This window comes from Bidens hawaiensis, unplaced genomic scaffold (assembly GCF_021521415.1).
Source record: "Bidens hawaiensis isolate Kalapana, Puna unplaced genomic scaffold, B.hawaiensis_p1.1 tig00000097_1, whole genome shotgun sequence".
Lineage (NCBI taxonomy): Eukaryota > Viridiplantae > Streptophyta > Magnoliopsida > Asterales > Asteraceae > Bidens > Bidens hawaiensis.
The window spans coordinates 6,821,355-6,838,658 of NW_027491017.1; the positions used below are offsets into that span (position 1 = coordinate 6,821,355).

At 36.5% G+C, this 17,304-nt stretch overlaps 1 pseudogene; it reads right to left on the reverse strand.

Moving 5' to 3' along the window:
* Positions 1-236: 236 nt before the first annotated feature.
* LOC143572075 (auxin-responsive protein SAUR19 pseudogene) lies at positions 237-521 on the reverse strand (annotated as a pseudogene).
* Between the last annotated feature and the right edge of the window lie 16,783 nt (positions 522-17,304).

Consider the following 17,304-nt stretch of genomic DNA (forward strand, 5'->3'; position numbering starts at 1 on the left):
ATGAATACAGACATTAATAAAAATAAGGCTATATAAATTCTTTAGCAGTTAAAAAGAAGCTATAGATACTGGAAAAGATATATTCATATGCATGAAAGCATCAATTTCCTTGCAAATATAAAAAAATTGGAATGCCCCTTTTTACAACTTCACCTTTTGTAATTTGTACCCTCTATGATCTAAAGACAGTACAAAACTATGCACCCAAAATCTTTTGATGATGATATAATTAGTCGTCAAATCTGTAATTGGGTGGTGAGATGATTGAAAGCTTCTTCACAACAAGGAATGGTAAGTCCTCCCATTGGATGAATAAACCCGAACTCTTCCTCTGACCGATGCAACAAATCTTGGAATAATGGTTGGTCCAAGTACGATAAAGGAACCACAAACCTTTTTCTTTGAACCTCACCTACATACACAGCCAAATGTCCTTTGGGAACATTTGGCTGGTGTTTGTTATTTAGTTTGATTAGTTGTTTTGCGTTAGCAACTATTGATTGCAACCAAAAAACACCCATATAGATTGTTTTTGAGAGAATGAAATGAAGTAATGCAGAAGTGTGGAAGTGGAACTACGTACCTTGATGGAAGTCTAGGGTATGAGACTTATATTTATAGTGTCACACTTGCAACTAGCCACCCAAATGGAAATTTTTATCAGTTGTATAGTTTTAAGGGCCTACTTGTTGATGCTTCACATGCCTTTGAAGACTTAAAACTACTTTTATTTCTTATCCTATCTATAGATATTATGAGTTGCCCAACTTGGAACGATGATTTTATAGTTATATAATTATTTATAGCTCATTGTTTCATTATCACCACCTTTTAAAAGGTGGATGATATTTCCAATACCGTACTCATAAAAATTGGTGTCAAATCAATTGCACTGCCCATACATGAGGGATGTGGATATTTTTGGTTTATTAATTTATTCTTATAACGTACATGTTGGGATGGAAGTTCCAAGGGCACCTAAGATTCAACAGTTAACGGTAGAGAGAGAATAAAAATGGAAAACCACCGTCCAAATAGCACATGTACATGTTATAATACCAGAGAGAAAAAAATAGATATTAATTTGATGAAGTTGGTGCAAATGTTATCATCCAAGAGATTGATTCATTTCAGATCCTAGACTATTGGACACTGCTAAAGATGTGACCATAGTGATTAATATCGAAGCAAACCCAAATGAACCACTTGGACACGATTTATATTTGTTAATGGTTTGGTTCACGATTTAAAATTTTTTTTACGGTTCATGCATTGCACATAGATGTGTAAACCAAACAAGTAGTTAAGTAACCCCCCCCCCCTACCGACCCACCCAAAACACCCATACACACACAAAAGGAGGGCTCGCTTGTTTGTCTTCAACCTTCATGGCCAAAGCCAATCCAAGGGAACCGTGAAGCATCGTCTAATTGGCAGACCTTGTCCCCTGTTATTTTGAGATAATATCTAGTATTCAGAGTATGCCTCGATTAGTACTGTTCTTGTGGCCCGCACCAAAATAGTTATATACGGTGAAGCGAGACAAATTGGCGCGGTTAATTGAAACAATGTCGAACTTTTGCTTAGAAAAGCATAGGTAATTGTACACCGGAGCCAGATGACCAATGTATTGTCTGCATTTTGTCTCGCGTTAATGAGCAACGGGAAAATTCATGTCCTAAGAGAGAAAGAACTGTTCAGAAGAAAATTTTAACTATTTTTTTTGAACGACCAACGAATAAAGTCATGGTACGTACCCATGGTAACCCAATGGCAAAGGCGACTTTAGTAGCTTGCAATCGTAGATAGTGCTGGTAGCCTAAGCCCACCATCTCTTGTTATGGGTAAAACCCGCCACCCGAAGGCCTACTTTGGTAAAACCCAGATGGGATCGGATTCGAACTTGAGCCTTGCGGTTTCCGGCCTAATCTTCATTTCCTCTGCTGTGTCAGTTATTGACACCATTTAGAAGAAACTAATCAAAGTAGTTTCGAGAAGTGAGAATCCGATTGTACAGTATCCCTTGAAAGGAATCTCCACCATTGTACTTGTATTTATAGTGTTTGTACGTACTAGCAACTACTTGGCATGCAAATGGGATATTTGATGAAGATATTGGTTAAATTCTACAAGTGCCCACTTCAAGTTTTACCTACCTGATCACACTTGGCTACTCTTAGGGTATTGGCCTACTTGTTTCTGTCAAGTAGTTAATCATCACAGGTGTTTAAATGATTAGGAGTACTGCATGTGATTTGGAGACTGATTATATATGGAGCTGGATCAGTGTCAACTGTCTAGGACTAGTTCCAACCTAATTTTTATTGAAAATGTTTTCTTCTGTATATGATTTTATGGTTTTGTAATTCTCTAAATTCATTAAATAAAATAACTACAAAATCAGTATAACTTCCTATGCATGCATTATAAATCTTTATTTGTAGCTTTTTTTAATTAATGGCCAATAGGAACTATTTATTTGTAGCTTTTTAATATTTTTTTATTTGAATCTGAACAAATATGCATGTGGCAACTTGATTCCTTGTATTGTCTGTTTCAAGAGTACACCATGCAAGTACCCAACTTGGGGCACTATCAATACAGCCCATGGTTTAATTCTCAAAAGCTTTTGGATTTGAAGTTTTAGCTTTGCCTTACCAAGATCTGCTTTTATGATTTATCAATATATCATTGCCTATTGCCCATACTACACAAAACTATTAATTGTTATACTTCATAAAGTATTTGGTTATTGATAAATGAATATAGATCTACAATTGATATACTCAACTTCTTGATAAATGAATTTAGAGGAAACAATACAAACAATACTAATTAGTTAATTCACCAAACTAACAAGGTAGATTCATCATCTAGCAAACCCACTCAAGAGTGTCACAAAATTTGGTGGTGATATCCTCAACTATTTGATAAGTTGACAAAATATGTAGCTAGGACATGATATTAGCCACCTATTTTCTAATTACAAGTTTAATGCATTCGGGTTGTATTGTTAGAATAAATACACATGCAAGTGATTTTGTCACAAAGACATGAAAGGCTAAATCATGTTAAAGAAAATATTACAAAGCTAAGCAAATTCAGCAACCATACGGTGACACTAGTATAGACCATCTTAGAACCAAATTGCTAGAAGACCAAGACAAGAGCATCTGTACAAAGATGTAATGTTGGCTAGGCGACTAGTCTTTTTATTAAAGGAAGGTTAATCTGAACACCATATATAATCAGATATTCATTTAATTTGATATTATGAAGAATACCCTTATTAATAGAGTTATAACGAGGTTCACAAGAATCACACATATAGAAGAATACTTAACGAATAGCATTTCATAATACAACCCTACTAATGCCTTAATTGTGTTTTCTAGTAAATTCTTATAAAATCAAAGAATCGTCTATCTAAAACGAGAATCGTGTGACTCGTCATAAGCCTGAAAAGGTAATTCATCGTTAAATAGCAATCTAGAAATATCATATGAAGTACTTAATTAAATTTGATACTCATTTCGTTGTTCTTGAATTCGATTTCGAAGACAGCTAGCATGCATGTATATAGTATACGTCCACATTTTATAAGTTAGATTATTGTGAAAATTAGTATTAACATCTTGTTCCAACCGTTAAAACATTAGGTCACATATACATTTGCTTGTTAATTTACACCATGTTCCTTAAATTAAAAACAACACAAAGCAACATGCATCTTTTATCTTCATACCACTAAACCTTCTTTTTTATGAAAAATAATATGTTGGTTGACATGAACATCTTATCAAATATGCTCATCAAATTTCATATTATTATGGTGATAAGAGTAAATTAGTTTTTTGTTCAAAAGGATCCCATTAAAGATGGACTTCTAGCTTTGGGCTTCTTATTTGAATGAGTTACTCATTTTAATTAGTTGGAATTTTTTCAAAATTGGAAGGGAAAAAAGAGCAAACGGTTTTTAGAAGAGAGAATTTTTGTTTTTGGTTTCTAGGTTATTCGTCTTTGAAATGCAGATCTTAAAAATTGTATAAATATTGTTGGCTATTGTCTAGTGAGATGAAAGTTTTGAATGTGTTTCGTCATTCCAAATGATGTAACTAGCTAGTTTGAATTTTTTAGGACCTTGTTGGATTTTATGGGCGTTTCGGGTCAAGTCAACGTGACCGACCCGAACGTGACCCGGACAGAGTTACACCGGGGGTAACAAGATAATGGCCTACTTAGAGATTAATTAGGCCCGACACGTTTGATTAGATGGACTGGACATTGATTAAAAGGTTTTGTTTGTTATTTGGGCTTAAGCCCAAGTTGGTTTAATTGTTAAACCCTAAACTAGTTTACTATAAATACATGTATATTATTCTATTTATGGTAACCAAAAGGAAAACAAAAACAAACCCAAGTTGCCCTTTACTTTCCGGCGCCGAAATCCGGTGAGCCGCTTTTCCGGCGAGCCTAATCCGGCCGCCATATACACACCTCATCCACTAGCAGCCCTTCTTCAACCACTACAAACACCACCGTAGCTCTTTAGAGCTCCGGCGCTGTCCAAAACCTCCCGGATCGTTTTTCCGGCGACTGGTTCGTCTTCTCCGGCGAAGCTCGTTTTTCCGGCGAACTCTTTTCTGGTGTTTTGAAGCTGCTACTGCTTGTTGTTGTTGTTTGATGCCGTCTACCATAACATAGAGCTGCCGAATCTTATTGAAGTTACCCGCCGCCGCCGCTGCTGTCCATATTGGTTGTCGGAATTCTGCCGCCGCCGCTACTGGACGCCGCCGCCGGGGGGATTCTCCTTTGGTGTTTCATTGTGTCATATAGCATCTCTTGTAAACCCCTCGGTGTCTTCCCGGTTCTTGTAACCGAGGTATATCGAATACCCCCTATGGTTGTTTATTTATTCGTAATCGTATCCTTTGTAATCAGATCCGAGTTCAGGTTTCGGTTTATGGTTCGTTTTAATTTATTATATCCGCTGTGTATTTGGGTTCGGTTACTTATTAATGTGATTAATAACTACCGAAACGAAATATTATATAAAACGGGTTCAAATAGTTTAAACCGTTTTGTCACGGACCACCGTTGAAACCCAACAGTGGTATCAGAGCCGCGGTTACAACGTACGAGTCGATCCCGGTTCATTTAAAACCGGATCTACATCTTAAACTTTAAATCGTTTAAAGTTTATAGATCTAGATTTATTTTCGGGTGATTTTGAGTTGGTCAAAGTTTTGTTTATTTTGTTTGACCAAGTTAAAACGACCCGAAATTCGTTTATTTTGAATATGTAAATCCGGCCCCGACCTATGTGTTTGTTTGGTTGTGATTGGTGTTTGAGCTTGTTTTGGCCATACGGTTGGTTCAAAAGTTGTAAAAGGGTTATTATTTAATTTTCGGTTTTCTTTTGGCCATAAAGATGGTTCAAATTTGTAATAGGACATATTATTGTTAGTTTATAAATTTGTAATTAAGAAGACGCGAAGATAACCGAGGACGAGCTCGAGGACCTTTTGGAGTTAGTGGGAGTTCGGACAAGACGACGGGATGCACCGTGAAGTCCATCCTTGTGGTTGTTTGTGTTGTGAACCCTTTGACCCGATTGGTCTCCCTAATTGGCTCTAGCGAGACCGATCAACTTTTGGCCATAAAGGATTTACATATTTTTTTATTTGCTATTTGTGGTTGCTTGGTTTGTTTATAATAGGATTATAATATCACCGACCTAATACCAAATAAATTGGAAAATAAACATTTTATTAACCGATTTTGTTTTGCAAATTAAAAGCGTTTTGATTTCCAAAACTAATAAGTTATTATAACTTAAAATTGGTTAGTCGCATCGCTACAAACTTAGTTTTGATAGGTTATTTAAAACTAAGTGTCCTGAGAGATGAAAGGGTTCATCTATGCGTCGCGGTAATAAATACAGTAAAATCTGACTTTTACTCTTGGTAATTTTAAAATTTATCCCAATTTAAAACCAATAGTTTATGCCAATCCTACTACAAGTCACACTTGAGGCATACTGCGAAATTTCGAGTGTTTGGAGCTACAGCACCGCACTTGTTTTCTAGCCTATCCCATCAAGGTGAAAGTGCTTCGTTGACACATCTGGCCCTTTCACACGTCACGGTACTAGGAAAACTATTATTTTACTCTCCTGTTACGTGCTAAAGCTGTCTGGAGACTTAAAGTGGGCAAAGATGAGGCTAAACGTATCTATACAGACAATCGTTGTCTCTATAGGCCTCATAACCGAGAGTTGTGCTCTATTCACAATTGGCAATCGTTGTCAGTCTGCCTAACCACTTATTAATGTTGTGTGCTACAGCTGCCTTTAATAACTGGAAGCCAGATTCTCATACTCCTAATTAATTAATGTTATTGGGTCATTAATAATAGGACTACAACGTCGAAAATACTAATTAAATTTACTTTTGCTTAATTAATCAGATGTCGTCAAACGAAATTTCACCCTACGCCCTTAAGACTATCCTTGAGAAGGATAAACTGAATGGTACCAACTTCATCGAATGGCATCGCAACTTAAGACTTATTCTCACCATGGCAAAGCGCCTGTATGTTCTCGATGGACCTGTTCCAACCGAGCCTGAAAACAACACAGCCGCTGCACGAAAAGTTCTTGACAAGCATAAGGATGACTCGGCTGAGGTCTAATGTATTATGCTAGCCACCATGACTTCTGAGCTTGCTAAAGGCTTGGAAGACTTTGGTGCCTATGAGATGCTTGAGCAACTCAAGGGCATGTTCCAGAAACAAGCACGTCAAGAACGTTTCGACACCATGAAACAACTCATCAGTTGCAAGATGGCAGAGGGGTCTCCCATCAGTGCTCATGTTCTAAAGATGAAGGGCACATCGATCAGCTCAAGAAACTTGATTATCCCATGCCCGATGAGATGGCATCGGATTTCATTCTCAACTCTCTCCCCAACTCATACGACCAGTTCGTAATGAATTTCAACATGAATGGTTGGGTGAAGACAGTGCCGGAGCTTCATAACATGCTCAAGATGGCTGAGATGAACATTTCTTCTAGGACCAATCAAGTTCTGATGATTCGATCTGCTGGTGTCAAGAAGCCAAAACCAAAGAATCGGGGTTTTAAGGGAAAAGGCAAGAAGAAAGTTACTGTTGCTGCCCATGTTGCCACCAACACTAACAAGGTGTTGCAAAGAAAAAGCCGCCGCCCTTTGAGGAGCGCAAGTGCTTCAAATGCAACCAAATGGGACACTGGATGAGAAACTGCCCCGAGCACCTTGCTGAGATCAGAAAGAAGAGAGCCAATGGTGGAGGCTCTTCTGGAGGTATTTCCATATACGTTATTGAACTTTTCACTGTCTCTAGCAACACATGGGTATTTGATACCGGATGTGGTTACCACATCGTTAATGTCTTGCAGGAGCCTGAGAAGTGGAGGAAACTAAATAAAGGCAGCATGGAACTCATCGTTGGAGATGGAAGAGAGTACCAGTTCTGGCAACTGGAGTATTTCATTTTACTTGTCCATCTGGCCTAGTTTTTCCTTTAAATAATTGCTTGTATTCTCCTGGCTTGACCAGAAACATCATTTCAGTTTCGTTGTTATTTGAACAAGGATTTAAGTATGTTCTTAATGGCATGGCTATTTCTGCTTACTTAAATGATATCTTTAATTTTGAGGCTAAACCTCGAAATGTTATTTATGAGATTGATGTTTAACCTGACAATAACGTATATAATCTTTCAAAACGTATCAAGACTAGTGTCAATGATACTTTTCTATGGCATTGCTGACTTGGCCACATAAGCAAGGCAAGAGTTAAAAGGCTCCAATCCGAAGGTATTCTTGAATACACAGAACCGGACTCTTTTAACACTTGTGAATCTTGCTTAGCTGGCAAACTCGCCAAAGACTCCTTCACTAATAAAAGTGAACGAGCAAGTGATCTGTTAGAACTCATACATACTGATGTATGTGGACCTTTCAGAACCATGACTAGAAACCATGAAAGATACTTCGTTTCTTTTATCGACGATTATAGTCGATACGCTTATGTGTATCTTATGAAACATGCACGAAACTTTTGAAAAGTTCAAAGAGTTTCAAAGTGAAGTGGAAAAACAACTTGATAAAACCATTAAGATACTTCGATCAGATCGAGGTGGAGAGTATCTCAGCACAGAGTTCATCACTCATCTAAAAGAGCATGGAATTGTTTCACAGCTCACTCCACATGGCACACCCCAACTTAATGGCGTGAGCGAGAGGAGAAATCAAACTTTGCTAAACATGGTTCGATCGATGATGTGTAGAACTAACTTTCCTCACTCCTTTTGGGGTTAAGCCCTTATGACCGCCGCCCGCATTGTCAATCTAGCTCCAACTAAGAAGATAGACAAAACACCATATGAGATATGGCATAAGGGAAAGAAACCCAAATTGTCTTATCTTAGAGTATGGGGATGTGATGCTTATATCACAAGTGAGTCTGATGACAAACTTGATCCCCGTGGCGAAAAAGTTATTTTCGTCGGATACTACTACAAGAGCAGTTATTACTTCTTTCATCCTGATACAAATACGATTTCTATCAGGAGGAAGGGCTACTTCCTTGAAGAAGAATTTCTTAGTCAATGAACTAGAAGTAACATTGTCGATCTTGAAGAAATTCAAGAACCACAACCAACTGCTGAGGAAGTTGGAGAGTCTGATCAACAAGTTGTTATACATCAGACGTGAACACAAGCGTTCGCAGAAGTAGTAGGACTCCCGTACCAAATTCTAGATACTTATGTCATCTAGATGGTCCCGAAGTCTTATTAGTAGACGAATCTGGGGACGAGCCTACTAACTACAAGTCTGCTATCTTGGATCCAGAATCCAAGAAATGGCAAGATGCCATGAACGCTGAGATGCAATCTATGCATGATAACCAAGTTTGGAACTTGGTTGAGCTACCCCCCGATAGTCGGGCAGTATGGAGCAAATGGATTTTCAAGAGAAAAACCGACATGCATGGAAATGTGCAAACCTATAAGGCACAACTAGTTGCGAAAGGTTTTACTCAAACTCAAGGTGTTGACTATGATGAAACCTTTTCACCCGTTGCTATGACTAAGTCAATTAGGATATTGCTTGCCAATGCTGCATACTATGATTATGAGATATGGCAAATGGATGTCAAAACCGCTTTCCTTAATGGACATCTTTCTGAAGATGTCTATATGGTTCAGCCTGAAGGTTTTGTCGATCCAAAATATCCTAATAAGGTTTGCAAATTGAACAAGTCCATTTATGGACTTAAGCAGGCATCTCGAAGCTGGAATCTTCACTTTGACGAGAAAATCAAAGAGTTTGGTTTTGTCAAAAACGAAGATGAACCTTGTGTTTACAGAAAGGCTAGTGGGAGCACTATATCATTCCTCATCTTGTATGTGGATGATATACTGATCATTGGAAACGACATTCCTATGCTTAAACAAGTTAAGCAATGGTTGGAATCTTATTTTGCAATGAAAGATCTTGGAGAAGCCGCTTATATTCTGGGAATAAAGATCCATAGAGATAGATCTAAGCGGATTCTAGGGCTTAGTAAAAGTACTTACATAGACAAAGTAATGGCACGCTTCTCAATGGAAAACTCCAAGAAAGGAGTTGTTCCAATGACTAAGGGAACCGTGTTGAGCAAATCGCAATCTCCGGCAACGGACATTGAATCTAAACGTATGCAAGCAATTCCATATGCTTCTGCGGTTGGCTCTATCATGTATGCTATGTTGTGTACTAGACCTGACGTGTCGTATGCCTTGAGCATGACCAGCCGTTTTCAACAGAGTCCTGGCGTTGCCCATTGGACTGCTGTGAATAACATTCTAAGGTACTTGAATAGGACCGAAGACATGTTCTTGGTGTTTGGGGGAGTGAAAGAGGAGCTCACTGTAAAGTGTTACACTGATGCTAGCTTCCAGACTGACTGAGATGATTCTCGCTCACAGTCAGCTTTCGTCTTCACTTTCAATGGAGGAGCTATTTATTGGAAGAGCTCCAAGCAGAGTGTCGTGGCGGATTCTATCACCGAATCTGAATATATAGCTGCATCTGATGCTGCTAAGGAGGCTGCTTGGATGAAGAAGTTCATCACCGATCTCGATGTGGTTCCGAGTATTCACAAACCAATCGAGATATTCTGTGATAACACAGGTGCTATTGCTCAAGCCAAAAAGCCAAGGTCTCATCACAGAACCAAGCACATTCTAAGGAAGTTCCATCTTATTCGGGAAATATTGGAACGAGGTGACATCGTGATAAGCAAAGTAAACACAGATCAAAATCTAGCCGACCCGTTCACTAAGCCGATGACTCAGGACAAGCATGATCAGCATAGAGATGCTATCGGGCTTAGACTTGCTAGTGATTTATTTTGATTTAGTATTTGGATGTTTTGAACGTTTAATCAGTTGTACTTTTATGTTCACTTTTGATTTAATGGTTAAATGCAAACGTTGAATAATACAATTGTGTTCATTTTAATACGTTTAATCCGTGAATATTGTATTCTAAATTATCCGTAGTCGGTCAGACTCGTGGGAGCGATTCTGAATCAAGACTATTCTGACTTTGGACTCAAGTAGTTGACTTCCAAACTCACAGACTTCATTATGAATGACGTTGGATGTAACTCGCATCAAATCATCTTCATTGATCTTAATCATAAGATGTTTTGATAATAGTATGCTCATTTAGTATCCTTAGACCTGAGATACATATTAGAACTTTCGTTTACCGAGGAATATTCTTTGATCATGTCAACCGCTGTTGCGTAACTGCCAGCCATGAAGGCATTGGTTGCGAATGTTCTAGAGTTCAGTGGGAATTGTATGTAGTCAAGATGAGATTCTGTACTCTTACATTTAAATGTAACAGTTAGACATATTGGCGCCCTCGTTGATTCAAACTGGTAAAGTGTGAGGCCTCACCCAAACTAACTGTGTGTTTGATTGGACCACTTTGACTCTATATCGAGAATTACAATAATTGAACACCATATGAGAGTGATATGATCCATGTCTCATAGTTCATTTAATGTCTTATACAGAAAGGATAGATGACAACGATTACTATAAATTCATTGTCTTGCAATATGGTATTCCAAGATACTTTGGTTATGGATTTAAAATGTCATATTCGGTTGGGGACAGCTATGTGTAGCTAGAACGCCTCTGACTGTCAGCGTTATGATACTTGACCCAAATACGTCCAAGTGGGAGATTGTTGGATTTTATGGACGTTTCGGGTCAAGTCAACGTGACCGACCCGAACGTGATCCGGACAGAGTTACACCGGGGGTAACAAGATAATGGCCTACTTAGAGATTAATTAGGCCCGACACGTTTGATTAATAACTATCGAAACGAAATATTATATAAAACGGGTTCAAATAGTTTAAACCGTTTTGTCACGGACCACCGTTGAAACCCAACAGACCTGTCATTTCAAATGCATAAATCTTGAATAATTCTCATCACATAAGTTTGTAAATTTACCTGTTTTCATCGGAAAGTTTTTATACTTAGTGTAAATTTACATTTTCTCTTTCGAAAATTTGAAACCCCTGATCGGGTAGACAACTTTTGACAAGACAATTGCCCTTCCAAATGACAAATCACATGGAAACCAAAAACTACTCCTAGAAATCATCTGCGCTCTTCTCTTCTTTCTATTTTGAAATATATATATATATAATTAGTTGAGATCGATGGGTTCCTATTTAATATTTTTCTTTGAAATGAAATGAGCTTTCTATTTTAATATTCGGCTTGCCAGCTAAACAGTGAAACAAACATTTTGTTGGCTTAAGTGTCATGTACACGTGCCATCTTTGAAATATCGGTGTCACACAATTTTTTATATCATAAGTTACATATAAAAGAACTTCGATCACAACTGACACGGGTACTTCTCGACCCATAGAAGGACACGACGGCCAGAGAACCACAAAAAGATCCTTGTGGTTTTAAAGTTGAACCGGTGCGATCACGTACATGTTTAGATCCCGTTGGTTATAAGTTGTTGATCTACACGCTGATGTTCATCTTCGAAGTTCCAGTAAACAAAGTTAATTCCAATTCTTTTAAATTATATTATAATAGGTTCGAGTCCATTTTAAAACATTCTACTAATCAAACACCTATGTGTGAACTTTAGGACCCTTTAGACTACAATGTGGTGGTGCGTGATTCAATATCTTATGTGAATAGCCCTTGATGTTGATATATTCACTCTTGGATAAAAGTACGCGAACATGATATGTTTTTCTCGACCCAATTATTCCCTTTCATGTTTCGATATGTATCGTTAGCGTGTATTAAACATAACTAGACAAATGATGCATGCATTTGCGCCCTATGAAACACGTAACATATATTCAGTCCATTCACCAATTCAGACAGCAACATGATGAATTTATTTAAGTACCCATGATACCACCAATTTTTATGTTAATTGGAATGATGATCATTTAGGGAACTGATCAAACTGCATTAAGAACTACCTATTCATATACATAACTGAAATTGGACATATGCCCCTCTTTACATGGTTTAGAGCATGCAATGCCATACTCTCAAACAAATAATGAGATAAAAGAAAACAAAATCGCGGTGCCACACATGTTATGAAGACAATGATTTTTGTTCAAGCTACGACAAACGAGCAGTAAGTTTGACGAATGCTTCTTCGTGGCAAGGAATGGTAAGTCCACCCGTTGGATAATTGAAATCGTATTCTTCTTCCGACCTACGTAACAAATCTTGAAATAAAGGTTGGTCCAAGTAAGATAAAGGCACAACGAACCGCTTCTTTTGGATCTCTCCAACGTACACCGCCAAATGTCCTTTGGGGACATCTGGCTGGTGTTTGTTGTGAAGTTTGATCATATGTTTCAGGTTAGCAACCAACGAATTCATCCGGCAAATACCCATGTAGATTTTGAAGAATTAAGGAATGGTTTAATTTGGAAGTGAGGAATTGGATATGAAGATTGGATTTGATGTAAGCATGGAGATTATGAAGGTTTTATTTATAGTGTCTTGTACTTGCAAGTAGCGAAGGCAAATGGGAAATCCATAATAGAGGGATGGAGGATGATTTTAATTTGTATAAGGGGTCTAAGTGATCATGTGGTGTCTCACATGGCTTCCTCAGTTTACTACACCTCAAATAGAGTTTCTATCCACACATTCACATAAGAAATTAATGGGCAACTTGTTCTTCATGAAATCATGATCGGGAATTAAGATAAAGTTTTCCTTTTTTTTATAAGGAAAATAGAATTTTAATAATTCAAATTACAATTTTTGACGATTATAACCTACATATACTTCAATGGGACCAATAATATTTCTAACTTTTACTTTTATTATCAAAAACATTTTTACCGTAACGAATAACTCAATATAAATATTGATCAGTCAAGACAAGAATTAGTTAAATTGACTTACTTTACTCTTAAACTAGGATTACCCTCGGCAAGAAAAGTGAAAGAGTTGGATGTGTTATGAGTCACATATATTGTCATTGCGAATTATTACCGGTCAATAAGTCAAAATCATCTATGTAAGGAAAAGTCAAAAGGCCATTTGTATTTGTTATGAGAGGTACTCTTGTTCTCCATACAGCACAAAGGAGCAAAATACTACAATCTTAACACAAATGGAGTATTTGACAAACCATTTGTTAACCACTTAGGTTCCAAGTAGATGTGTCATACACATGATTAGACCGGTCAGTACGAGGTTTTAATAATCGCCAAATCATTTGGTAACCCGTCAACACATGTTACATCATGGGTAAATCTTACATGTTAATCTAAAAAGAAGTGATTTCATTTTAAAGACGTCAATGCAAATTTACCTTGACCATGTGACATTCAATTATTGGTCGCCAAATGATTTGACGATCACCCATTCGTGTTAGCATTGCAAGATTTTGTTCCCATGTGATGCACTAGAAGCACTAGAAGGTAAAGTAACCCTGCATATAAAAATTCCGACCGATTGAAAAACCTGAAATGTAAATTTGTTTCCAGCCCAAAACAAATTTGGAAACTAAAAAAACCAATTCAACAATATTCTTATTTTTGAACTTGATTTGTTTCTTTCAAGTTGAATCAAAACAAAGATCCCCATATGCAAAATTAATGTAGCACACAGTAAATGGTAATAGAAACAACGAATTCGTACATGTACAGCTGTTTTAAGTTGGCTAGCGGTTGCATGCAGACATACAGTCAGTTTGAAGGGTACATTAACTGCGTGAGAATGGATAAGTAGAGATAGCCCATTGTTTCATCCTCACAACTTCTAAGAAGTCATAGTGTATATAAAGATGCCAATTCTTGCTATTTAATTTCTTTTGACACTTAATGCCCATCCCCATGCAATGGGACCATTGTCAGTGATTTTATTCTCTGAATCCATATAATACTATGCACGTAATGGGCTTCCAGTCGCAAATACATGCATGAGTTCAACTACCACCATTATATATACTAGTGCCTAATACTTCTAATAAATATAAAATATAAAATCTCTTTTACACTCGGTTTCAAAACATTGATGACAACAGGATAGTGTATATACACAATATGTATGGTGGTCAGGAGTTATTTGTATCTGTTGCCAATTTGTCAAGCCATAGACACTCTAGTGCTCACACCTTTATTTTACTTATTATACACGCGGTCTAGTTGTTGGAATTCGTGGGCACACGTAGTGAGGAACGAATTTTTTTCATCGGTTGTAAATTTTGGTATTCAATTGTTACCGCTAAATATTAAATAAAAACTTTCGGGTGCGATTCAAGTTGAGTCAGAACAGATTCATTTTCATTCACTAGTCTAGTGCGCTACATATATTAATTTTTAATAATCAACTCTTGAAATCTTTAGAGTTGCTTCTATCTAATTATCTATAAAATTGCCTACAATGAAATCATATGTGTCGCTATAAGGTTGTCCCCCCATTCTCTAGAGTCATCAGATTGTTTGATTTCTAAATGGAGGCTTCTAATGCATTTGACATGAAATTGTGGGTATGAGTCTTACCAAACTCAGGTAGTCTTTAAACGGGTTATAACATTTCATTTATTTGTAAAACTCTTTCATAATAATTTCCGTGGGTCTTAGGTCCCACCAAACCCAGATAACCCTTAAACGGGTTGTAACATCTCATTTATTTGTGAAATTACCCCTTAATCATCAAAAAATAATTGCCACGGGTTATGGGTCTTACCAAATCCTAATAGCTCTCAAATGGGTTATAAGATCTTATTTATTGGTAAATACTTTAATCCTTAAAACTTGATTTAATTTATCTTCTTTACATGTTCTCCATTGCTGGTCTATCATCTCCATCGCCGGTTAACTTCCGATACTACCCGCCATCGTCAACTAAATCAACGTCCCCTTTTTCATTAAACAAATATGTGTGTTCATGTTTGTTCATTTAAAAAATTAACATGTTCGTGTATTTTTGTTCGTTAAAGATCTACAAAACCTACACATCTCAATTGAAAATACTCAAATGCAAAAAAATATAATAAAAAACTGATATATATATATATATATATATATTAAATTAAAACAAAATACATTAAAATATAAAATAAATCATCATAAAATAGGAAAACGATTAAAAAAACTCCGGTAACACAGAAGGATCAAACTAGTTTTAACATATACATAAACATTTCACTCATACGTTCACATATTTCCTTATTTAAGAAAAACAAAATAAATGTTTTTTTCTATTTCAGATATTAACTTTTTAGGCGAATTGGATTTTAATACTTACAACTTAATGCATTTTGCCAATAATAATCCCAACTTAAAAATAGTTGTCAGCAATCTCAACTTTCACACAATTTATTTTTATTGGACATCTGTAAATAAAACTAAACGACGTTAAGTTTTTTTTCCTGAATTTCAAATGATGTTTTAGGGCTTTCGATTAGAATGAGGATACGAATCGATTGATGTGAACTCACCTTGAAACGATGCTCCAAGCAGCTTATTTTTTGTTAATTAAAAGTTTACACACCGGAATTGAAGCATCCTTTAGTCGTTTCGTTTACATCAATCGACTCGTATCCTCATTCCGAACGAAATCCCTATAACATCAATTTGAAATTTGGGAAAAACTTAACACCGTTAAGTTTTTTTTAACGGTGGTCCAATGAAAACAAACAGTGTGAATGTTGAGACCGGTAACAACTATTTTCTAAGTTGAGATTATTATCGGCCAACTGCAATAAATTAAGATTATAAAAATCCAATTTGTCTTAGCTTAATAACAATCGAAAAGCTTTACTAAATAAAATAGGACTCATTTCATGGAAAAATAATAAAAGATCAAAATTCATTCCAATGTAAAAGTTATACGTACGTATACTATCAATATCCCAACTGCGTTCCAACGCCCTCGGGTGAGGTGGCAAGTGCCATGCATGAAAAGGGGCGAAGTAATTTAATTGTGAAAAATAAAATATGAAAATGTAAGAATGTTTGTAGAAAAATTGTACGATTTTAAAAGGACTTGTTGAAAATTGACATGCCAACTAACTGATCGGCAAGCTTTAGCTATTCATTTAGCACTAAGTTGCTCTAGTTGAGCGGCAGTGTTATTTCCCACTTCGCTGTTATCATTGTCGTCGTTATTCTCTTATATCACAGTGGCAGATTCATGAGAACTATCATGATTAGTTCAACCTCCACGACGCCCTCCTCTGGGGTCGTCCTCAACCTGTTCCTCTAGCATTTTACACATGTATCACAAAAGTTATAAATTAGCACAAATATGAAACGCCCTAAACTCATGGAGTCTCGAAAGTTTGATTTACACATGTATATGGTTCTTAAACCTTAAACTTATAGACATTAAAGCAACGAAATCATTTCAAATTGTCATAAACATTTCTTTAACATAACCTAACAAAACTAATATTGAATGGATGGCAATCTTTAAAGCTTCAATAACCCGTTCATGTAGTGGCGGATCCAGGAAATTTAGTTAGGTGGTGCACTACGTTTAGATTTTGATGTAAAAAATTTCGGGTCGTTTCGATAGTTCGGCAAAGCTCATTAGATAATAAAAATGCGATAAAATTAGCAATCTAACAAAATAAAACTAACAATCTAACAAATTAAAACTAAAAATAAACAATTAACAACATCAAGAACAATTAGCATTTAACAAATGAATCTAATACCCAAAAATTTATATAAGGTT